We start from the raw sequence: 25,838 nt of genomic DNA on the forward strand, positions 1-25,838 counted from the left end.
TACCGCCGCTGGACTCATAACCCTTGGAGCCTCTCAGGCAGCTTTGTGGCAGAGTTAACTGTCTATGTGTCAGATGACCCCATTTGGATGTCAGTTCCTGGACCAGGCATGAGTCTAACTTGTCTCATATCTTTAGGGTCTGTTAGCACAGGATGTCTCACGTAGTAAGGGTGGGCAGAGAGAGGTACAGGAAAGGCTGGGCTTTGAAGTCAGAAAGACCCAGATTCATACGCGGGTTCTGCCTCTGACCACACACGGTTCCATTGTGGCTCAGGAAACCCCTTAGCCTCCTTGAGCATATGCTCCTTTCCCCCTTCCTCATGATAAAAGGGAGCTGAGAAAACCCACTTTGCTGGGTGTGGCAAGGCTAACCATGGTGGCATTGCTTGGCACCTAGAATGTGTTCGGTATTCATTTCCTATGATTAATTTTAGATTTGGTGGTTTCCAGCCCTGGCTCGGCATTAGAACCGCCCTTCTCAGAAACAGACATATTTGGAACTCCACCCCTGGGAAATTCTGAGCCTGTGGATCTGGGCTGGGGCCAGGATCTGCCTGTTAAAAAGGGTCCTCTGGTTATTCTGATGTTGGAGGGCCTCAGTGTTTGTGAAATCAAACATATGATTGAATGTAAGGTAGAACATAAGTCCTTGATTTCTCTGGTTTCTAGGGTTCAGTGAAGGGACAGAAAAGGCTCCTTGGTAAAATGATCTCTTCTAGGGAGGATGCTTTAGGGGTCCAAGAGCTCAAAGCATTTTCTCTTCTTATCTCATCTCTGCAGGTTCAGCCTTGCCCATTGAAGCAGATGAAACGGAGAGGAAGTTCACCCTGGCCTCCTTCACACTACCCCCGTGACCCAAGTAAGCCGGCCACCTTCTCTGCACTTCATCTCGCCACTTTATTCAGCAGGCATTCTCCATGTTTTACGTTTGCAGACCAGATGTGGGTGGCAGAAGAGCTCTGTGGACTCCGTGACCATCAGTTAATGGGGTGGTGAGGTGTTGCTTGTCTTTGCTAGAATTTCTCAAGTTTACAAAGAATTAGAGATAGAAATGAAAGTTCGTAACTGTTTACAGTTCCAGCTGGCATCTGATAGACCCCTAAGGGACCTCCGTGCAGACTGGGGTGCCAGCCAGGCCTTCTTTCTGAATCAGGGACCTAGAAATCTCCAGTTGTTGAAAGGCAGACTCTGTACAGGTCTAGGGGTCAGCAATGCAGAAGGAGCCCAGGTTGTGAGGCCTGGGTCCAGGCTGGACTTGCTGCTGGCTTGCTGTGTGACTCTGTATGGGCCAGAGAGCCTCCCCAAGCCTTGCTGACTTTGACACATCAGCTGAAATTCTTTCTGAGGCTTATGATCCTGAAAAGGAATTGGATGTAGTGGAGAAAGGAATTTGTCCCAAGCAGGAGAGCAGTAAATTGCCAATAATGGAAGGTTGGAAAGGCCTGTGTCCATAGTACCAGCTGGGAGTCATGGACCACTGGGGCTGCTGAGCCTGGACGTGGGGCTTGTAGGAGACTGTAGGATCACAGAATTGAAAATGGTAGCAGTGAATGGAGAGTGGGGATTACACAGTACAAGGCATTTTCTCACATACGGTTTTCTTCAGTTTACATGGAATCCTAAGAGATATTATTGTGTCAACATTCATAATAACCAAATCATTTTACAGGGGAGAAAACTGAGGCTTAGAGAGGTGAAGGTCCCCAAAGTCACATGGCAATTTGGTGGTGCCAGGATTTGAACCCACGTCTGTCTGATTCTACTACCACCCCACTACAGTTGACTTGGGGCAAGATGGGTGTCCCAAAGCATTTGGGTTGATTTAGATTTTTTCTGGAGTGGTTCTACAGATCTTTCCCCCAGGTGAGGCAGGCGCCCTCCCTTTCCTGGGAACAGGCCACTCTCAGTGTTTGGGAAGGAAGGGGCAGCAATATGTGGTGGGGTCAAAGGCATCGGGTGCTGGCCGCTGTCATTCCCAGTGGGAAATGGATCTCCTCAGGAACCTGAGCAGGAGCTGGAAGTCCTCCCTCTGCAGGCAGGATCTCAGGTGATGGCCCCAAACAGGTGATTGTTTTGCAACTAGTCAGGGAGGGTGGACAGGTCTTAAAGTCTAAGAAGGCACAGATTTCCAGGCCAGGTCTCACCCAGGAGAGTCAAAGGGCAGGATTGCGCAAGGACGACCTCTACTTGGGCCCAGAAAACGAGAAAGTCAGCTTCTTTTCCGTGTACTGTGAGTGAGTCACCTTTCCCAGAAGCCAGGCCGTTCTCTGGTTCCTCCTGCAGGCTCAGAGTGGCCTGGCTAGGGTGGAGCAGAGCAGGGAAGGTGAGGAGCCAGTGACAACTCTGTCTTCCCCATCTCCGTAGGGAGCATGGAGCTTAATGCATTAGACTGGGTAAGACCCCATCACACATCCCCGACCCTCCGCACCCCATCCACACGTCACAAGGTCACAGCTGGGTACTGAGGCTGGCGTGGGGCAGATCACTGTGCCTGTGGTGCAGAATGGGATGTGTGTGTGTGTATAAAAGCCACGGAAGCCATGGTACAATCTGAGGGGCAGACAAGCTTTTTGTTCCCCAATCTCATCTTTCCTGCTTGGTGTGAATGAGCTTCAAAGTCAGACATCTGGGTTCCAATTTCAGTTCTCCCCCTTCATTCCCACCTCCCCAGCCCACCTACTAGCCCTTGGATCTCATACTTACAGAGCAACCTTGGACAGGTCATTCCAACCTGCCTGAGCCTCAGTTTTTCTCCTCTGTGTAATGGGGATAACATTACCCACTTCTCAGAGTTGTGAATTATCAAGCAGATTAAATAGAAGAGTGCTAGGAGGGTAGGGTCTGTCATCAGGCAGCCTGGCTTTATTTTTATTTATTTATTTATTTTTTTGAGATAGAGTCTTGCTCTGTCACCCAAGCTGGAGTGCAGTGGTGCGATCTCGGCTCACTGCAACCTCCGTCTCCCAGGTTCAAGTAATTCTTGTGCCTTAGCCTCCCAAGTAGCTGGGACAACAGGTGCCCACCACCATGTCCAGCTAATTTTTGTATTTTTAGTAGAGACTGTGTTTCGCCATGTTGGCCAGACTGGTCTTGAACTCCTGGCATCGAGTGATCTGTCTGCCTCGGCCTCCCAAAGTGCTGGGATTACAGGCGTGAGCCACTGTGCCCAGCCAAGGCAGTCCAGCTTTAAACCATAGCTCTGTGTTCCATCACTAACCCTCTGGCTAATCCTACCTGTCCTGGGCTTCAGGCTGATCAGTTGTAAAGTACAGCTCCCTCATGGAGCTGCTTTAAGGATCAAATAAGATACCGCTCTTTGCATGTATAAGGCACCCAGCAAAAGTGTTAATTGCCTTCTCCAATCAGGCTCATTTCCTCCTGATTTTGCTGAGAAAAGAGAGTTGGATCTGAAGATGTCAAATTATTCCAAAGATTGATCTTTCCTAGGTTCCTACTTTATTAAATGGGATAAGAATAGCATATATCTCATAAAGCTGTTGTGAGGCTAATTGAGTTGATGTGAGTACCAGGAAGTGCCCCATGAATGTCAGCTTCATGGCTGGCTATATATAGTTCTTCATTCTGCTGGTGATGCAGCCCTGGCCGGTGCCTTGGCCTGAGTGATCAGGGCCAAGGTGACTCACCCTGCAGTGACAGGTCTGGGTAGTGACGAGCAAAGCTGGTTGGGCAGGGGCAGCCGGGTCCTTACTGAGCCCCAAAGAACAGCTTGGGCATTATTTTGTAACAGAGATTGCCTTTGGTCTTGGTCAGTTCCAGAGAAGGTTGGAAAAAGGAATGTCTGTGACCACCAGGCCGCAGGGAAATGGGATGCTCCCACATTTTGTCATGGCTGAGGGAGCAGATGAGGACCACAGCAGAACAGGTGGGGGTCTTTTAGTGGATGCTGACCAGCTAGGAGGCCATAGCTGGATGGAAGCTGGGGCAATACCCCCAGTCCCATTGTGTGGGGCAGTAGACACTGGGCAGGGGCCCCAGAGCCTGCACATGGCCAAGTCAGTCAATATGTGCCTCCTTCTAGGGAACTGACAGAGAGTAGGTTCCATTGCCCCAAAGAGTCCAGCGCTCTTTCCATGACATCATGTTTGCCCAGAATCAGGGACCCCTGCCCTGAGAGCTCACCATCAACTCATGGTAGGTGGCCAGCTGGATGCTCAGGGACCACAGAGGAAGGAGAGAGATTCAGAGAAAGTTTGTGGAAGAGGCAACACGTAAGCCAGGCTTTTTAGGAGGAGATGAGGAAGAAAGTTGTTGTCCCCACTTCCTCATCTCCACCTCATGTCTCCACCTCTACCAACTGCAATGTGGCTTCTCTTACACATGGAACTACTCTTGTCAGGGTCATCAGTGACCTTCTGTGGTCAATCCAAAGGGCACATCACGGTCCTGCTCTTAACTAATGTGGGGGTCACATTTGACGCTGTAGCTCACTTCTCCCTAGACTCCTGGTTCTCCTTTTGCCTCCCTGGATGTTCCTCCTCATTTTCCCTTGTGAGCTCATCTTTCTCTGTTAGCTATCATTTATCCATCCACCCATGCATCCATTCATCCACTTGTCCATTGATCCACTCACCCATCCATCCATCCATCCATCCATCCATCCATCCATCCTTCCATCCATCCATCTGCCCACTCACCCATTCATTTATTCTATCTATCTTTGTACTTAAGGAGAATTTAAAGAAGGTGCTATTTATAAAAGTGTGGCAGGATTCAGGAAATCTAACAAGAGATACTGCAGCACTCCAGGACTGACCATATTAGGGATCCATTAGCAGCCCTAGGCCTTAAGATCAAGTGGCTTTCAGAACCCAAAGAGTGAAGTTATAAGGGGGTTTCCTGTTGGGAGCTGAGTCCTTCAGCCTGGGGACATGGCCAACAAGGGATGTAAACATTGGACTTGACTCTCTTCCCCACGGTGATGTGACTCATGGCTGTGTTCTTTCCTCTGAGACTGGAAAGGAGCACCCCTCCTTTCTGCTCACATCCCTGCCCTCTGAGGACTCTACTCCAGTGGCTGATGCCCCCTGACTTGCTAGCTCTGGCCCAGACTCCTCTCCTGACAACTTAGCTGAACACCCAACTCTCTATTCACTGGACCCCTGCGGCTGTCCCTCAGGTCTCACAAACCCAGCCTGCCCACAGAACTCATGGTCTTTCCCCAGGCTGTTTATCTCCCGTGTTCTCTGTCTGCGTGAATGGCCATTCTCCTTGTCACCTGAGTCCACGGCTGGGACTCATTCCTATTCCTGTTCCTCCTTTACTGTCCCTATCCATCACCAAGTCCTGTCCAATCCACACCCAGAAATGGACAGATGCATCCCTCCCTCCTATCCTCACTCCTGGTGCCTTTGCTTAAGTTCTTCTCATCTCTGCCACTCTGGATCACCACAACTGCTTCCTGATTCACCTCCCGATTCCCATCTCACATCCTATGGCAGGGGCTGCTGGTTGCCTCTTAAGGCCCATCATTCTCTCTCCATTCCTTAGTCATACCCAATTTTCAGTTAGGTATGTGATCAGTGATCTAAAAGACAATATTTGCCAGACTTCCTTGTGGCTAGAATTGGCCAAATGACTAAGTTCTATAAGAAGATATAGGCTGGGTGCGGTCCCTCATGCCTGTAATCCCGGCACTTTGAGAGGCCGAGGTGGGCGTATCACTTGAAGTCAGGAGTTTGAGACCAGCCTGGCCAACATGGTGAAACCCCTTCACTACTAAAAATACAAAAATTAGCTGTGGTGTTGTGGCACGTGCCTATAATCCAAGCTACTTGGGAGATTGAGGTAGGAGAATCGCTTGAACCCGGGAGGCGGAGGTTCCAGTGAGCCGAGGTTGCGCCACTGGACTCCAGCCTGGATGACAGAGTAAGACTCCGTCTCAAAAAAAAAAAACAAAAAAACACAGACAAAGAAGATATAAGCAGAAATGACCTGTAGAAGTGCTGGGAAGTCTCCTTAAAATGGAAAGGGTGCAGGGTGCACTCTTCTTTCTCCTGGCTCTATCTGCTGCCTGGAACATGGATGATGGCCCAAGCTCTAGCAACTTCCTTGGACTATGTGGGTAATCACCTTCCACAACTGAAAGGATGAACTGTAAGAAATATATCAACCATAAGTCACTATCTCTGGACTTCTTCAATGAAAGAGTGAAATAAAGGTCTAATTTGTTTAAGCCACTGTTATTTTTTGTTTCTTTGTTATTTTTAGCTACACATAATTCTAACTGATGTGTCTCGTACCCACGGGGATTGTTGCAGATGTTTCTGTGCCCCGTGTGCCCCTTTGGACCACTGAGTTGAGCACAGCTGTGAGGGCAGTTCTGTTCAAACATGTAGGGCTTGTTCAAAGCCACAGAAGGCCAGTCGGCCCCTGCCCAGGCACAGCCTAGAATAGAAATGAGGACTCCAAAAGAAGGGAGTTGGAAGAGAGGCAGGGGCTGTAAAGATTTCCTATTGGGTCCTAGGGGAGAGTTGATGCCTTCTACGGGCAGCTCTCAATCAACGAGAGATGAAAGTTGGTGACCATACGAGGTTCGTTCATGATTTCTCAGAGGGTCCCAGCAGGACTGGGCTCTGGCTGCCTGTGGAGGTAACCAGCTCAACCACACACCCTTTCCAATCTTTTCTCCCACCCCTGTCTCATTCTTTTCACTGTCACTGCTGCTTACTGGAGTCACCTCTCAGATAAGCCACCTCTACAAATGTTCTGGTCTCAGGCTCTGCCACTGAGCTAAAATGTAAGTCTATTTGGGCTCTTCCCCTCCAAAAGTCCCTCTGGAGCCCACAGACTCCTGGGTGATGATGTGATCCCTTGGTCTGGCTGCTGCCTCTGATCACCTCTTCCCTGCTGCTCTGTCCTGTGCCCTCGGCCCCTCCTGTGTGACCCTTGCTCCAGCCATGCCAGGCCATGGCAGTTCTCTGAAGGGCCCTGCAGTGTCACACTCTGGTGCCTTTTCATAGACTGGAGCATCCTTTCTTTACCCTTCCCCAGCTCATCTCAAGTTCAGCTGGAGCCGCTCCTTGTCTAGGGTCCTGTTCCTCTTTTCCACCATCCTGGAAGTGTCTACGTAGCCACCTCTTTCTCCTTTTTGACTTTGTGCTGCTTTTTAGGGCAGAGACTACACACACCCTATTCAGTTTTAGATTCTGGACACAGTGCTGAGCTGGGGCACAGTTGAAACTCAGTGTCTGTTGCATGGCAGAAGGGGTAGGGGCAGGGCCAGGCTGAGCAAGGCCCAGAGACGAGCATATGCATGGTGGCCTGGTGCGTTCCTGGATTGACAAGTGGACCACATGTCCGAGGTCCCTCACTCCAGCATCCAGTTTCTCCCAGATTTGATCTCTCTCATCTTTTCAGCTTCAGCTCCTAAACCTCTCCTCTGGTTCAGAGCTCCAATTCCACCAGCATCTGTCCTGCCCTGAACACATTCTGTGTTCTCAAGCCACTGTGACTCAGGCCATGCTCGTCCCTTTGCTTGGATGGCTTCCCTTCCCCCTTGGCCTTCCACCCTGCTAGGGAATTTCTCCCTGCCTGTCAAGGACTGTATCAGATACATCTGCATCCATAAGCCCTTCTCTGCCAGGAACTGTGCTTTGTACATCGTGGGTTCTTAGGAAAGCTTATTGTGGATATATTGGGTGTATTGGGTAGGGTAGGGGTCATGTATGTATTTATTTAACAAACATTTACATAGAGCTTAGTATATTCTAGGCAGTATTCTACATGCTGTACCCATATGAACTAATTTAATATACATAACAATCCTATAAGGAAGGTACTGTTATTGTTCCCATTTTACAGATTATAAAACTGAGGCACAGAGAGGTTAAGTGACTTGTCCAAGGTTACACTGCTAGAAAGTGCTAGAGACAGGATGTGTTGACCCAAGCGGAGCAGGAGAGATGGTGACAGGTTTCTTTTTAAATCAATGCTATGGAGTAGATGGAGAAATCAATTGCTTGGTGTTTCTTTTTTTTTTTAATCTAAATTTTAGATCTGGTAGGTCCATGTGCAGGTTTGTGACATGGGTGTATGGTGTGATGATGAGGTTTTGGCCTCTATTGATCTTTTCATCCAGATAGTAAACATAGTACCCAACAGGAGGCTTTTCAGCCCTTGCCTCCCTCCCTTCCTCCTTTTGGCATACCCAGTGTCTTTGTTCCCATCTTTACGTCTGGGTGTGCTCAGGCTTTAGCTCCCCCTTGTAAGTGATAACATGCAGTATTTGGTTTTCTGTTTCTGTGTTAATTCCCTTGGGATACTGGCAAATCAACTTCCCCATCTGGGAGCTCTGTGGCTGAGCTGGGCTGAGGACAGCAGCTTTCAGAAACCCTGCAGGTGTCCGGGACATCTGGCCACAGGGGCCACTGAATGGCTCTAGAGGCCCAAGCTTCAGGTGGGCCATGAGTATGGGCCTGGCCTTCACCAGACAGGGCAAGGGATGAGGCTTCCTGGCAGGAAATCTGCTCCTCTGACTTGCACCAGCCTCCTTTCTGCTCTGCCTTGGAGAATGCGGTGGGAGATGGCAAAGAATATCCAGGATAAGGTCTGCAAATGGATGAAGGGTTCACAAGAAGACCCCGGGACTAGCAGGCAGGGACTTTGACTCAATGTGCTGAGTGATTTCAGCAGCAACTCACTTCCCCTCTATGGGCCTCAGTTTCTCCATTTGTGAAATGCAAAGATTGGGCTGGATGCTCATGAAGGACTCTCCCAGCATGTTCTTTAATAATTCTAGCTGCATAGGTATTATCTTGGGGAGCAGAAGGGAGGAGGGAAATTGGGATATGTTATGGGCTGAATTTATATATTCAAAATTCATATGTTGAAGTCTGAACCTTCAGTATCTTCAAATGTGACTGTACTTGGGAAGGGTCTTTAAGAGGTAATGAAGGTTTAATGAATAATTGGGGTGGGCCCTAATCCAATATGACTGGTGAACTTATAAGAAGAGGATAATAGGTCACAGACACCCACAGAGGAAGGACACGTGAAGACGCATGGAAGAGACGGGCATTTTCAAGCCCAGGAGAATGGCCTTAGAAGACACCAAACCTGCTGACACTTTAACCTTGGACTTCTGGACCCTAAAATTGTGAGAAAATAAATCTGTATTCTTTTAAGATACTCAGTCTGTGGTACTTGGTTCTGACAGCCCTAGCAAACCAATGCAAGGTAACACCATCAGCTGATCCAACTGCAGTGTCCTCCAGTCGCAGTTCCTGGGTTCCTGTGGGGTCAGACTAGCCAAAGAGTACGGGAGGCAAGGGGAGGGGCTCAGCATAGATCATCTCGAACAACACACATTGAGCCTGCTTTGCAGTCAGGGCTGAATTGGCACACCCTAACCCTGCCCTCAAGGAGCCCTTGATCCCACGAGGGAGACGGACTTACAGTGAGGAATGCTTGTTGTGTGAATCATGCGGTGATGAAACATACTCAGCACAGACACAGGCCTGGGGAGGGAATAGTCCATTGTCCAGATGACTTCACTGAGGAGAGCTTGGAAGGGCCAGCTGTGGTGTCCAGCAATCAGAGAATGGAGGGAAGAGCATCCCAGCAGAGGGATCAGCATTTGCAAAGGCACAGAGGTACAAACAATTCCCTGGGGCAAGTGAAATACGAGACTGGAGAGCAAACCTGGGGAGGCCCTGAGGGAATGCAGCTTATAAACATGGGGACCCTGGAGCCAGCCCATTGGACCTCAGCAGGGCCACTTCCTAGCTGGGTGACCCTCAGCAGGTTACTTGGCCTCTTGGAACCTCAGTGTTCTCATCTGCAAAACGATGATGGCGATAGTACCTACCTTAGAGGATTGCCTCAGAGACTAAGTAGGTAAATATCTACAGCATGCTTTGAACAGTACCCTGCATGTGAATGGCACTTCAGCAACTCTGGCTGTCAGCTCAGCTTTGGTTTTCACACCTGCTCTCCCACAGTGGCTGAAATGATTATTTCATCAACCCTTTTGGTTGGGCACAGTGGGGAGTGAGGTCAGTGTAGAAAATCAATCTTCGTCAGCTAGAACTGGGAACTGAGAGGTGCAGAGTCTCCTGGAAATGCAAGGAGAACTTGCCAGAAAGCATTTCAGCAGGGTTCCAGGAGGCCTGCTGCTGAAGGGGGCAACCTTTGTGGCCCTACAACTCTGTGACGCGCGTAGGGGAAGGAACTGAAAAGGGGACCTGAAAGATATGTTTTCTCAGTAACAGGCACAAGAGGCAGCAGGGGTGGAGGAACAGTGTTTCGGAGACTCCGAGGAGTAGAATTGCTGGCTCTCAGGGCTGGGAGGCCCTGTTTAACTTTACAGTGTTTGATATGATAAAAAGATGCAAATAGTTACCCTCATTTTTTTTTTTTTTTGAGATGGAGTCTTGCTCTGTTGCCCAGGCTGGAGTGCAGTGGTGTGATCTTGTCTTACTGTAACCTCCGCCTCTCGGGTTCAAATGATTCTCCTGTCTTAGCCTCCTGAGTAGCTGGGACTATAGGCATATGTACCCTCTTTTTATAATTAAAGATTTCTTACAAAGAAATCCAGATGTCCAGCTTCTGGTGGACACAGAATATCTGAGCACAGTAGCTGGCATTCCCATGCGGCAACCATCAGCAACAATTCAGTGGCAGGTGTCCCCACAGTAGGTCATTTTCTTTCTCTGCCCCATCCCAGCAGGCATTTGCATGTAAGATTGCCAAGTCTAGCCCAACACTCTCCTTTTACAGATGAGGAAACAGTGGGGATGTGACTCATCCAATTTTACACATGTGAGCGACTCAGCGTTGGATGAGATCTCAGGTCTCCTAACACTCAGTCACACACGCATTCCACACCTCTGCTTGCCTTCTTTTGCCTTAGTGCCCTGGTGGAAAGGGTAGAGGAGCAAGGGGACATGGTCTCCTTTTAGTTTTAGTTGATAATAACTATTAAGAAAAAGAGCAGCCATCAGTTAAATGTCTACAGTGCATCAGGGACTTCACATACATTTAAATCCTCATAACAACCCTGGAAAGTAAATATTATTATTCCTATTTTTCAGATGAGGAAATGGAGGTGCAGAAAGGTTAAAAAGCATGCCCGAGGTCGCTGGGGTGGTGTGCGATGAAGCTGGATCCTGAACCACGGTTGAGTGGACTCTAAAGCATTGTTGCAAGCCTGTTCTTAGGCTCTGGGGCATGCTAAAGTAGGAAAGTTCTGGAAGCTGTGGTCCAAGTTGTTTACTAGTGTTCCATTCAGACAGTTCAGGGCATGTCAGGGGAGGTTTCAAGTTGTTGAGTGTCCCATGAGCCTCGTGGGAGAGAGGGGACTTGATCTCCCTCCCTGGGACTGACCACCCATACCCCCTGCAGACATTTTTTATCATAGTTGGGGATTGGGGGACACCTTTAGGGGAAAGCTGGGGGGCCTGGCCAGGGCTCAGGAAGGAGGAATGACTTATAAACTAGAGAGCCTTAACCATCTTCAAGGCACCCCCCACCCCACTCCCACCTCCAGCATCCCTATGCAGTGTTTAATGGCTTTAGTGGAGGGCTCCCCAGCACCACCAGCTGAGCTTAACATGGCTGTTGTTCCTTGGTGTTGAGGCTTCCTTTAGTTTGACTGTCTCCCTCATAAAGTGTCTGCTCCCTGAGTCCAGGGACCCCTTCCCATGTATCTCTATATCCCCATCATCTAGAATGTTGCTTGACTCATGATAGGTACAACAAATGTGTGGTTCTGGAATGGATGAATGAATGTATGATGCAGGATTCACTTCTTTCTGGGGTCAGATCGCTGGGGTTTAAGTCTTGGCTCTACCCTTACTAAATGAGTGACCTGGACAAATTATTTAACCTCTCTGGGACTCAGTTTCTACATCTGTGAAATGGAGACAAAAATCATGCTTATCTCATTGCTTATTGTTAAAATTAATATATTGCCTATAAAGTGCTTAGCACAATATCTTGTCTTGTGCTGTCTGATATGGTGGCCACTAGTCACAGGTGACTATTTAAAATAACCAAAATGAACTAAAATTAAAATTGAGATTCTTCCATTGCACCAGCTGCATTTCAAGTTCTCAGTGGCTTCTATATTGGACAGCACAGATATAGAACATTTCCATCATCACAGATAATTCTCCTAGACAGAGCTGGTGGAGAATATTGTAAGGGCTCTGTGATGCTAGCCATTTCTCGTTACAATTACTCCTGCCGTTATTGCCGCTGTCTCTCAACTCAAGGTGGAGGGTGATACTAGGTCACTACAGCAGGAGATTTGCCCTTGTGGCAGACCAGGCTGAAAGTCCATACCCTGCATTTGCTTTCTTCTTGGAATGCTGTCCTGCAGACCTTCACCTGGTGACATCCTCCTTGTGCCAATGCCTGGTGGGACAGGCTTTAAGAAGCTTTTCAAAGGGAGAGCCCAGCATAAGATCCTTCTTCTTCATGAGTCTAGCCTCCCTTTGAGAGCTGGAACTGGATTTCCTTCATCCCTGCCTCCCCAGTGCCTGGAACTGGGTAAGCACTCAGAATAAATTTGTTGGGGAATGAAGGAGCTGTGTCTGAAGGTTTGCATGAGTCTGAGACAGTGTGTTCACTCAGCTCCATGACTGCATCAAAGCATTTCTAATACCAGATGACTTACAGTGTGGAAGAAAGAGCAACTAGGAAACAGGTCTGTATCCGTGGCCAGGAGGCATGAGCCTCAGAAATGTTGGCAGGATAAGCAGCCTTAGAGAATGATGGCAGCACCCTGGGGAAACAACAGGAAGCATAAGTTGAGTGGTCCAGGGAAGGCGAATGGGCATCACAGAATTAAGAACTGTCTTGTGCGTGGGAGATTCTCCAAGACCTCTTGGATTTGAAAGGAAGAGCTGAGGTTTCAGTATATCTTTGGCAGGGGTGGGCAAGCCACAGGCCTCCCTTAGTTTCTGTTATGTGTCCCCGCTGCACTGATAGGGCCTGAGGAAATGAAAGTTAACCAGAAACAAGTATGTTTGGGTCTGTCACTTTAAAGAGTCTTCAGTTGGCTTCTCTTATCATTGGAGATTATTTCTTTTGTAAGTGTGTTTTCTTTGCGTATTCTTTGCATATGTATTGTTTCAAGGAGAAACGGTAGCTTCCTGGGTGTTGACATCTGAGGCAAAGTTTTAGATTTAACTTGAGGTCATTTTAGTCGGCTCAGGCTGCCATAATAAAATACCATAGACTGGAGTCTTAAACAACAGACATTTATATCTCGCTGTTCTGGAGGCTGGGAAGTCCAAGATCAAGGTGTCAGCAGATTTGGCTCCTGCTGAGAGCTCTCTTCCTGGCTTGTGGATGGCTGCCTTCTTGCTGTGTCCTCACATGGTGGAGTGAGAGATTTTTTGTCTCTTTCTCTTCTTCTAAGTGCACTAATCCCATCACTGAGACTGTACCCTCAGGACCTCCTCTAAACCTAATTACTCCCCACAGGCCTCACCTCCTAATATCATCATGTTGGAGGTTAGGGCTTCAGCAGATAAATTTGGGAGGCACAGAGTTCATACTGTTGATGAAAAAAGCCAAACTCTGAAATACTTGAAGAAGTTTATTCTGAGCCAAGTGTGAGGACCATGGCCCGTGACACAGCCTCAGAAGGTCCTGAGAACATGTGCCCGAGATGTTTGGGTTATACTTTGACTTTATACATTTTAGGGAGACAGAAGCTACAGGGAAAAACATAAATCACTATGTGTGAGTTATATGTTAGCTTGGCCGAGAAAGGCAGGTCATCTTGAAGTGGGTGCTTTCAGGTCACAGGTGGATTCAAAGATTTCCTGATTGGCAATTGGTTGAAAGTGTTAAGCTTTGCCTAAAGAGTTTGAGTCAGCAGAAGAAATGCTTGGGGTTAAGATAAGGAGCGTTGTGGAGGCCAGGATTCTTCTTATGTAGATGAAGCCTCCAGGTAGCAGACTTCAGAGAGAACAGATGGTAAATGTCTTTTATCAGACCTTAAAAGCTGTCAGACTTTTAGTTAAATCTCTCCTGGATCAGGAAAAGACTTAGAAAGGGAAGAAGATTCTCTGCAGAATGTAAATTTTCCCCACAAGGGGTGGCTTTGCAGGATCATTTCAAAATATATCAAAGAAATATATTTGGGGTAAAATACTTTCATTTCCTTTAGGGACTGTTATCTGTCAAGTGATGTTATATCAGGGTCTCTGGCTCCCCCGACCCACTTCTCTTTGACACCAGCAGAAACCTAATATCTGTATCAGGGTCTGCATGGACTAATGGCATTCAGCCCTGATGTCAGGCCATCTTTAGCCTCCACTGATCACCTGCTGACATTCTGCACATCAGCCTCACTCAACTTTCTGTTTTTCTTGCGGTCCAGGCTGTTCAGCACCTCTGGGACTTTGCACGTGCTCTTTCCACTTCCTGGTTCACTCTGCCCCTGCCTTGGCATCTGACTGAATCTTCCTCCTTTGTCAGGCCTCAGCTTAGATGTCACTGCTCTGAACCTGCCCCCAGTCCACTGGTCTGAGTTAGGTGCAGCTTGTCCTCCCACAGCAGATGGCCCACACCTGCCACCTGATTCCTGAATGCACCAGCAACCCCTGCTGGGGCTCCAACTGCTATTCAGATGGTGAGCTTCAGGCCAGAAGGACCAGGTCCGTCTTGTGAACAATTGTATCCTCAGTGACTGGCCCCAGGCATAGAGGGTGCTTCATGTAATACTTATTGAATGAGTCAAAAAGGTGAATTAAAGAATGTTGTCATTAAGTTCATAAATCAGCCTCAGATTACTGGTTCTGACAGTCTTGGTAATGCTTTTTAAGTTGAGTGTTCTTTAAGTTGATTGTTGAAAACGGTTTACTCATCACAGGAGTTTATTCATTTACTGGTCCAAAAAGGATAAAATTATACAAATGGCTTTGTATTCTTTTGCTATTACAATATAGAAATTAATAGCATGGATTTTGGAGCCAGACTGTCTGCATGTGAGTTCCAACTCTGTCACTCAGAAGCTGTGTGACTTTGGGCAAACTATTTTTCTGTGCCTCAGTTTCCTCATCTTTAAGATAAGATTCTAATACAACTTATCTAATGATGTTGTGAGGATTAAATTAGTCTGTATTTGAATAATCCCTAAACACATAGAAGCACTATATAAAATGTGTTAAATAAAGTAAATCAGGAATAAATCTCATAAACAGTGTAGTAGTCTCTTAGAAGTTAACTTCCTTTTGGAGTAAAGCATTGGCATGGTTCTAGCACAAGGCAACTTCAGGACAAAAGCGAAGTTCATTATCAGTGTGTGCCCACCCTCTATTTCTATCCCCTATTTCACTTTCTGTGGTGTTTTGTCTTGCAAAGTCTTATCTTCCTCTTCAACATCTAACAACAAATGCTTTTGGATTTGCCAAAAAGGCCAATTCATACTCTAGTGTAAATGACTGATAGACTCTAATGTGCTTCTCCAAAATTATTGTCTTAACATGAGGTGTCCTGATTAGTCTGGGGAATTCAGGAGGGCAGAAACCACATACTATATATGTCAATATCCTCCTTGACCCTGGTTCTCTACACCTCTAAGTGCAGCAGACATTGGCCAGCCCTATTTATCAAGTCTCCCAGGAAAGAGTAAGGAGTGTGAGGGTTAGGCCCATTGAACGGAATGCTGAGAACCTTGGAGACACATTGGGAAGAGAGGGGAAGATGTGCCACCAGCACTGAATAACAATGGTTGAGTTTAAAATACAAAATCAGAATCCTGGTCAGCTTACACTGGCACTCCAAGACTATGGAGCCCTCAGATGCCACATGACCCAACCTCAAAGGAGAGCTGCGGTTTCAGAGTCAGGGTGACAGCAGCCAATGATTTAGAAAGCAGAGCTCAGCGTGGGACCCATGGCAGGAGGCTGCTTGGAGTCTGTAAATGATGCCATTGTTTGAGGTTACATGCAATCAAAGAAGGAAAAAATCGGGTAGGCTTTGGGCGGGGGGAGCAGGGAAAAAAGAAAAACAAACCACTTAAAATTTTAGGGACAACATCTCTTGCCAAAATCTTTTTTTTTTTTTTTTTTCAAATAAAAAAAACACCCCGATCTGAAGCCAATGAAGCAAACAGGAAAGCAGCGTCTGGGCCTGCTCTGAGGGCAGATGGCAGCCTCTTGGGTTTCAGAATGAGTTGATCATTGCGTAAACAAGGTGGCCTCTGGGCGGGGGCGGCCCGCTCTGTAAGAGCTCTTCCCCCACGGGCACTTGGGCCCTTTAGTGTCCACATTCTTTAAGCCTGGCAGTGCCCTGCCCTGGAGCCCCTTCAAGTTCAGTGTTGCTTGGCAACTTACAATGTGCTATTACGACCGTGTCTGTTATTCCCCGTGATGATCCTGTGAACGTAGTGTGGATTAGTAGATCCATCTTATGGAAAGGGGTACCCTGGGTTTCAGAAAGGTAGCCTTGTTAGCTCAAGGTCAGGTGGAGAGGAAATGGCAGAGCCAAGCACAGGACACAGGCCTCTGTTTTGCCATTTAGCTAGGCAAGTGCAATAGGAAGGAAGGCGGAGGCATGCCTGACCCTGGTGAGGGCTGAGAGCCTCAACCATAACATCACCTTGGGGTTTGTTGAGTGTCGTTGAGTAAGCACAGGCTCTGGAACAAAAGAGCATGAACTCAAGCCCCAGATTCAGATCCTCCTAGCAGCATGACCTTGGGAAAGTTTCTGAGATTTCTGAGCCTTGGGTTCCTCATCTGTGAAATGGGGATAGTAGTAGGACCTGCCTTATAAAGATGTGGTGGGAATTCAGTGAGCTAAAGCCTATGAAATGTTTAGAGCCACTTCTGGCACACCCTGAGTGTTAGCTCTTATTGCAACATCCTTTCACGTAAACTCATTTAGGGTTTTATATTTATGCTGAGAGGGATTTATTTTTGTTTTCATTTTACAGATGATGAAACAAGGCACAGAGAGGTTATTTTTCCCAAATCCAGTAAAGAAGCAGAGCTGGAGGTTGAACCAGGGCTTCCGATGCCAATTCTGGATTGCTCCTGGCTGTGCCATGTTGGTTCTGTATGCCAAAATTCTTGGACTTTCTTGCTATTGTTGACCGCCAGGTGTCTTGTTAGGTGCTGCCTGGGACTGACACTGAGCAGAATCATGACAGGAGTGTCAGTGTCCCTAGGCTTCCCTTTTTGCCCAATTTCCCTATATTGGTGGAGGCTCCAACCTGCCCTGCAAGGTGCTGGGTGCTCTTCTGCATCTGACTTATTCTTCTGCTCTGATTTATGTGAACTTATTTCCAAGACGTGGTAATTAATCACTGCCTCAGCAAGGGGAATCTGGGGGCGCTGACAAAGCACTGGAGCCCCTATAGGATTCCACAAGCATTGGGATGATCAATATTCCCATTGATAGATTTATTCTGGATTCCCTGTGTACTTACCGGGTACTTGTTCTGAGTGCTCCTCCTGTGCTAGCTGCTGGGGATGCAAATGGTGAGTCCAAGCAGACACAGCCCAGGAGCTCCTAGCGTTTGTAGTCCAGCAGGGAAGACTGATAGTAATCAGAGTCACAGTCATGAATGTGCAGCTACACACTGAGATAAGTTATCTGAAGGAAGCAAATCCAGCTTTGGGGAGACTGAGTAATAAAGAAAAAAATGATCTCAACTTGGGAGTCGGGGAAGGCTTCCTCAAGCCACTCAAAAGTGATGTTTGAGTTGCGATCTGAAAGGCAGTGAGAGCAAGCTAGTGAAGTGAGGATGGAAGAGCATTCCAGACAATGGGAACAGCGAGTGCAAAGGCCCCATGGAGGAACTGACATTTTAGTTGGGTGAGCATGCAGAGGTCAAGGGGTAAGGACACGTGAGATGGGGTTAGAGGGGCCAGGGGTCATTTTAGGAGAGTGGGGTTCAATGATGGGGGGCAGGGAATCCACTAGAGAATTCTAATTTGAGGTGGCAGGGATGAGGTATTTATATTATTTAGTTTGTATTTGTAAAAGATCCCTCTGGCTGTTGAGTTGAGACTGGATTGGAAGGAGGTTAGAGTAGTGGCAAAGAGACAAGTCAGAAGGCTATAGATGTGTGCTGGGCAAGAGCTGTCAATACCTGGGACCCAGGTAGAGGTGGTGGTCCTGGACATAGATGGATTTGTGAGCTCTTCAGGAGTTAAAATGGACAGTTTCCTGTTCTAGGTACTATAGGAACTGGAGATACGATGATGAATAGGATATAGAAACCCATCTTCAAGGGGCTTACAGTCTAACAAGAGGGAGGCAGACATGTAACAGATACATACGTACGAATACAACTGGCCGTGATGGAGGATTGTAGAAATGGCCACAATATTTTGGACTGTATTGTACCCACACCCTTTGCAATGTGACTTCCTAGCTCTTCCATCAAGAGACTGGGGCTATTTCTCTATCCCTTGGGTGAGGCCTGGTCTTATGATGTGCTTCTGTTGGTAAAATTTGGTAGAAGTGATGTATGTTGGTTTTGAGCCCAGGCCTCAGTTGGCTTTTTGTACTTCTACCATGTCTACAAACCTTGCAGAGTTTCTAGGAAAACAAACCCAGGCAAGCCTTCTTGATGATGAGAGACACATGGCCCAGTCATCTCTATCCCTCTACCTGAGAGCAGGCCAAATACCAGATATGCAAAATAAACATCTTAGACTAGTCAACCCCTGGGTATCTGGCCACCTGACTACAGATGCACGGGTGAGCTCAACCAAGATCAGCCATGCCTGGCCCCAATCTGCAGATGGGTTCAGCCAGCCTATAGATTTGTGAGCAATAATAAATGCTTATTGCTCCAAGCAGCGATTGCCAAACTACAGCCTGTGGGCTAACCAGCCACCTGTTTCTGTATATAAAATTTTATTAGGATTTAGTCATGACATTTATTTATGCATTGTCTATGACTCCCTTTGAGTTACAAAGGCAAAACTGAGTAGTTGCAACAGAGATCCTGTAATCTGCAGAGCCTAAAATACTACCTTTTAAGAAAATGTTTGCTTGCCCCTCATTTAGAGGTATTCAGTTGTGGAGCAGCTTGTTACACAGCACTAGCTGCCTGATGCATAGGTCCTGGAATAAAGGGGCAGGTGAGGGCACAAAGGAAGGATTGGTTAGCTCTCCACTGACTATGACATAGCATGGTTGGGAGAGGCTCTGTAGAGGAAGTGATGCTAAGTGTGTCTTAAGCCATGTGTAGACTTGGGCTCAGAGGGAAATGATGAGGAAATCAAGGGTCAGAATGATTGTGATCGGGCCAAGGTCATGTGGCAGGTCTCCCGATTCCTGTTTGGGGACACTTTTTCCCTTGTCCCAGTAGACAATTTAACATTTTGGTTAAGAGGGAGGAGGACCCTGGGGCCAGATAGAGCTGGGTTCACATTCCAGCTCTACCATTTCTGAGATAGACGATTTCACATTACAGCTCTACCATTTCTGAGATGGATGATTTTGGGTAACTTACTTAGTTTCTCTGTACCTAAGCTTCCTCATTCATAAAATGGGGAAAATGACGTTGATCTCACAGAGTTGTTACGAAATTAAACGAGATGATGGGCAGAGGTTTTGGTACACCACTTTATAATTATGAAAGAATGCTGCAGAGATAAAGACAGCTTAGAAATACTTGCCATGAGGCTTTCTGTTTTAATCGGGGTGGGAGATTTCAGCTAAAGGAAGTTTTATTAGCCTCCTTTGCTGATTGCTCTACTGCTGAATTTCTAGTGGGATGGATGGTTTTGGGCATCAGTCATGTATACCCATGAACCCTATATCTCGTGGAGACCACCTGCTTCCCTTCTGGAATTATCTCACCCCAGAGACTTCCACCACCAACAGCTTCTTGGGGCCCCCACTCTGGGCTGCTCTCTCTCTATTTCACAACCCACTGCAAATGGTGGGAGAGCCTGTGGGCTGAGGAGGTCTGGTCACTTTGTGCATATCTCTAAGTTCCTGTTTCTCTGGGCTGGGACTGAGCCCATCCACATGCCCATTTAGATGATGAGGAAAAATGGAGGGTGTTGAGCTGGATTTAAGAAAGTGCTCCTCTGAGCACCTGTGATGTGCCAGGCCCTGTTCTGGGCTCTGGAAATTAGGGATGAGCCAGCCATGTTCCTCTTTCTTCCCAGAACTCAGAGTTTGCTGCAGGAGGTGGACTTGCAAATGGATGTTTTCAACACAAGATGGAGAGTGTAGCAGCAGAACAAACCCAGGGCTCCAGGGAAGCACAACTTAGCTTTGGGCTCAGGAAATGATGCTCAGGGTGAGTCTGAGCCGAGTCTTCTAGCATAAGTAGGAGTTTGCCAGATAAAGACAGAGGGGAAAAGGCATCCCAGATGGAGGAAGCAGCATGAGCAAAGGTGGGGTGAGGAAACAGCTCAGCCTGTGCAGTGTGTGCCAGGAGCTTGGTGTTGCTGCACAGGGAGTCTGAGTCAAGGGAAAGGTAAAGCCAGCAGAGTAAGCAGGAGTGTAGACCACATCGTCATCCAAAGGACTGAAGAACAGAGGGACCTGGCAGATGGGTGGTAGAGCAGATGCAGGGTGTAAGAGATTTCTGTGACCCTGGCCATGGGTCACCATAACAGGTGATGGTTTCTGCTTTCTTGGCCTCCAGGAAGGGAGAGTTTAAGGAAGTTTCCAGCATCATATAGGTCTGTTCAATTTTGAAGCCCACTAAGGTTTCACCATCGGGTTACATTCTATTTCTTACCAAACCTAACAGAAGATTTTATCATGTTGCTTCATAACGTATGGTGGGACACAGAGGAGGCTGATAAACCATATTGAGTGCGTGAGTAGGGGATGGGGGAGAGGAAGAGGAGATGGGAACATCCTATCCTGTGCTGCATGACTCCAAGAGGTGATAGTCAGGGTCTGGGGACAGCATGTGTGCTTTGCGTGTATGTGTGAGGGTCTAGGGATAAGGCCAGTGATGGGCTCAGAGGAGAAGTTTGGTAAGCATTTGGAAATCCTTTCTACTCTTCCAGATGAATGAAGAAGTGAATCCAAACCTGGAAGTGGATATTTTTAAAAAAGTCCCATCATCATTTTGGGAGCTGAGATGTCCAAGTGTCACAAAAGAGAATTTCTCAATGAGGAACTGACCAGCAAGGGAGAAAAATACCCTTTAAAAACACTTCCTGCTAGAAGTCAAATGGTGGGCAAATAAGAGTTGCACCATCAATGCACCATTCTTCTGGGTTCATTTTCTGACTTTTGAAGAGGTTGGTTTCTACTGATGTAGCATTCTGCTCCCGGATCACCAGCTTCCCCAACTCTAGCGACAGGAGTTGAAACTTTCAGTGAATCAGTTTGTGCAGGGCCTGTGCTGGCATCGAAGGGTTCCCTGATGATGAATCTGTAGGGAATGAGGAGGGAGGCAAGGGCTTCCTCAGTCATGCCAGAGGCAGAGTGACCCAGGACATAAGAAATCATGCACTACATTCCTCTGCCGCCATGCAGACTTGTGGTGGCCATTCCAAACCACTGGAGAGAAATTCTATTTTATTCTTAGTGATTTTTGCATGGGAGACAGCTGACGTTCAGATCTGGGCTCATAATCTTCCACTTGCGTCGATCCTGCAGGAGGAGCGGGCTTTGGCCAATGGCCATTAACCTCCCGCTGCCTGGCAGACCCTTTGCAAGGCTCAGCGATGAACAACAGGATGGCTGAGGGAATGGCCTTTGAGTTAGACCTCCCCTGACACCCCGGGGAGCCCAGGCTTTCCCCTCACCAGTTGTGTCACTTTGGGAAAGCTATTCACCTTCCTCAGCTTCGGTTTCCATATCTGAAAAATAGGACCCATGCTCATCTCATAGGGAGTAAGTGATACTGTGATTGTAAAGTGCTTGAGGCATGCTCAGCGCACACTAAGAGCTCCAGAGGAGGCTCCGTGCATGCTATGTTCATGACCACACTACATATGCCCAGATTGTGTTCACACAGGCGCATGCCAAGAATCTGTCAGCGGTCTCACAGTCTGGGGGAAGGTAGACATGGGGTGTTTTGGGAAAAAGGAAGAGATTCCTAACTCACTTTCAGATGTGTGTGTGTGTGTTTGTGAGGATGTGTACGTGTTGACTGGTGTGAGCATAAGTGTATGAGTGGATGTGTGTGAGCATAGGTGTGTAAATATGTGTGTGACAGAGTTGAGTGTATGTGGTGTGAATGTGAGTACAGGTATCTGTGTGAGGGTGTGCATGTGTTGGGTGTGTGTATGTGTATGTGTGTGTAAATGTAGGTGTCTACATGTTGGGTTGAGCCTAAGTGTGAATAATATGTGCGTGTGAGAGAGTTGAGTGTATGTGGTGTATGTGCAAGTGTGTGTGTATGTAAGCATGTGTGAGTTAAGCCTGTGTGGTCTGGTCTGTGTGTATGTGTGAGGGAGAGTCGTGTGTGTGTATGAGAGTTAAGTGCGGGTGGCATAGGTGTCTGTGTGTGAGTGTGCAAGTGTGTGTGAGTTAGGTGTGAGGGGCTGCATGTGTGTGTGAGAGGTGTGAGGGGGCTGCATGTAAGTGTGAGAGTTAGGTGTGAGGGGCTGCTTGTGAGTGTGCAAGTGTGTGTGAGGGTCAGGTGTGAGAGGGGGCTGCGTGTGAGTGTGTGTGTGTAAGAGGTGTGAGAGGGGGCTGCTTGTGAGTGTGTGTGCGAAGGCTTTTAGGCGCCTTTGGTCCTTGTTTGTGCCGAGTGTTGAGGATGGAACAGTTTGCAGAGCATGCACGCTAGGAGGCGTTAGGGGATGCCTGACAAGCATTTATTCATTCAGTCATTCAGTGAGCCAAGATCACGCGACTGCACTCCAGCCTGGGCAACAGAGTGAGACTCTGTCTCGAAAAAAGAAAAAGGAAAAAAAAAAAAACAGGTTAAGGAGATAAACAATGCTGGCATGGGGTATGCGAGCTGTTTCATACAGGGTGGTCTTGGAGGGCCTATGGAGAAGGTGACATTTGAGCAGAGACTAGGAGAAGTGAGGGAGGGGCCCACGGATGTCTGGGAGAGAGTCTAGTCTAGTCTGTGCTGGGTTTTGCGCCATGCAGTGGGGACATCGCTGGTTCCTGCGCACCTTCTTTGCGGTTCTTTTCCGTGGACCGCCTGGCTCCATTCCTAGCCCTGCTTGGAGCCCTAGAGGCTGACCCTGCCAGCTGTGCCCGCAGGCTCCCTGTCACTGTCTTCTGGTTGAGTCCGGTCTGTAGAGGGCTCTGGCAGGAGACCAAAGGGCAAAGGGAGAGGGAGGTTCACATCTTGGGCAGCAGCTGGGCCCCTCCACAGCTGTGGGTCCTGCCCCTTTTCCCAGTCTCCAGTAACACCATCTCCTCCTCTTGCTCCTTCAGCTGAGTGAGGGGCCCCTATTTGCTAGTTATGGGAGCCCCAGCATCCAGAATGGTTCTTTCATTACATGATCTTCATTTGCACAGTCTGAGGTGAATTCTTTTTTTCTGCTGCATCCTTACGGGCAGACCTAGCAATGCGCTTATCGTTGGTTGTTCAATTAGGCTTGAGTGTCTTTTTTGGGATTCATTCCCAGCCTCCGCTTTGTTTCCCTTCCCTTCTCTTCCCTTCCCTTCCCTTCCCTTCCCTTCCCTTCCCTTCCCTTCCCTTCCCTTCCCTTCCCTTCCCTTCCCTTCCCTTCCCTTGCCTTCCCTCCCCTCCCCTCCCCTCCCCTCCCCTCCCCTCCCCTCCCCTCCCCTCCTTTCTTTTCTGCCTTAAAAGCAGCAAATCAGCAGACTGGAGACTCTGAGGTTTGCTTTAATTCTGAAAATTCTAGATTTGGCTTTCTATTCTCTTGCCTGCTCTGGTGTGGGAGCTCTGCTCTTGGTGGTTCCAGAATGCTCTTCACTTTGGGGAGGAGGAGGGGGAAGATCAGCATTTGCATCCAGCTGTGCCCTGCCAGGGGCACCCGCGGGCAGCTGTCAGCAGCCCTGGCAGTTCCTCCTTCAGAACCGCTCTGCCTCCCCCAGCCTCCTCCCACTTTATTCAGCTGCTTTCTGCATCATCCCTTTGGTACCCCCTACCCCCGACTGCCAGAGGGCCAAAAGGAGCCTTCTAGTTCATTGTGTTATGCGGTAGATATGTGTAGAGCACCTGCTCTGTGCCTGGCCCTGCTCTGAACACTGAGGATCCAGCAGTGAGCATGGCCAGCAGTGGCCCTGCCTTCATGGAGCTTGTACTCTGGTGGGAAGAGAGAGACAATAAACAAAGAAATGCACGATCGTAATAGATCAGGTGGTGGTGCACACTTAGATGAAAAATGAAACAGGCGGCCGGGCACGGTAGCTCATGCCTGTGAACCCAGCACTTTGGAAGGCCCGAGGTGGGGGGGATCACCTGAGGTCAGGAGTTCAAGACCAGCCTGGCCAACATGGTGAAACCCTGTCTCTACTAAAAATACAAAAATTTTCCAGGCCTGGAGGTGGGCATCTGTAATCCCAGCTACTCGGGAGGTTGAGGCAAGAGAATCACTTGAACCCGGGAGGTGGAGGTTGCAGTGAGCCAAGATCACGCGACTGCACTCCAGCCTGGGCAACAGAGTGAGACTCTGTCTCGAAAAAAGAAAAAGAAAAAAAAAAAAAAAACAGGTTAAGGAGATAAACAACGCTGGCATGGAGTATGCGAGCTGTTTCATACAGGGTGGTCTTGGAGGGCCTATGGAGAAGGTGACATTTGAGCAGAGACTAGGAGATGTGAGGGAGGGGCCCACGGATGTCTGGGAGAGAGTGCACCGGGCACAGCAGGCCGCAGGTGCAGAGGCCTTGAGCTGGGGGCCTGTGGGGGGATTGCAGGAAGAGTGACCAGAGGGAGGATGAGGAGGGCAGTGGCGGGTCATGAGATCCCGGAGGCACAGAACAGACCTTGTAAGGCCTCAGAAGCATGGGGATCACTTTGGAATTTATTCTGAGTGAAATGGAGGCCTTTGCAGAAATAGAGAAGTAATAAAGATTTCAGGATCATTCTGTCTGTTGTGTGGAGGAGGTAGGGGGTGGGCAAGAGCAGAAGCAGAAAACCAGAAAGGGATGGTCCCAAGGGCAGTAAGACCTGCCACCCCTGCCAGCACCAGCATATCTGAGCTCAGTATGACATAACGCAGGGTCCACACGAGGTGTTGGTTGCTGTTCTTGTAATCTGCAGTGTCGTTATCACCCCAGCAATGTGTGAACTTGCGGAAATTTTTTTTTCTGTCCAAGGTTCAGGTTCTCCATCCGTAAGATGAGGGTAATAGTATCTACCTTTTAGGGCTGCTGTGGGGATTTATGCTGCTCAGGTATGTAATGCTCACAGAAAGTGAATACGATAACTATGATTCCCATTTTAAGGATGAGAAAACTGAGCCTCCACTTAACCGAGGCCACACCTTGCCCATCTGATTCTAAACATTCAGACCTACCAGAAAGGAATGCCCCCAAATCTGGGGCTAACATAGAGATGTGTCATGTCTGTGTTTTATGTTCGTTTGTGGCTAAGGTGAGCTCAAGATCCTTTTCTTCTAGTCCAGTAGATTCTAGGTTCTTACCCCCAGTGATCAAGGAAAGCCCAGAGTCCTACTTCTTTGACCACCACAAGCTCATAATTCTATCCTGTTGGCTCTGAAATCGGTTAATCGCATCAAGAAGGACAGATTCTCCTTCGCTGTACGCTGTTCCTCACAGACAGCATCATGGAGATGGAAAGACACTGTAGTAATGGCAATTGATTCCGTAGTTTCTTGAGTCAGACACTATGCAAAGTGCCTTATACATGTTATCACATTTAACCCTCAGAGCAACCCTATGAGATTAATATCATTCTCATCTGCATGCTACTGGTGAGGAAATGGAAGTTTAGAAAGGTTAAATAATTTGCCCAAGTCATGTCCCTAGTGAAGGGC

At 48.0% G+C, this 25,838-nt stretch overlaps 1 long non-coding RNA gene across 1 annotated transcript in view; it reads left to right on the forward strand.

Moving 5' to 3' along the window:
- Nucleotides 1–219: 219 nt before the first annotated feature.
- The window catches only part of LOC129486806 (uncharacterized), a 381,019-nt gene continuing 355,400 nt past the window's right edge, over nt 220–25,838 (forward strand). Inside the window, exons 1-2 of the long non-coding RNA XR_008659098.2 lie at nt 220–407; nt 781–859. This is a non-coding gene — a long non-coding RNA (uncharacterized lncRNA). The remainder of the gene's footprint in view (nt 408–780; nt 860–25,838) is intronic.

Source organism: Symphalangus syndactylus, chromosome 7 (genome assembly GCF_028878055.3).
Source record: "Symphalangus syndactylus isolate Jambi chromosome 7, NHGRI_mSymSyn1-v2.1_pri, whole genome shotgun sequence".
Classification (NCBI taxonomy): Eukaryota; Metazoa; Chordata; class Mammalia; order Primates; family Hylobatidae; genus Symphalangus; species Symphalangus syndactylus.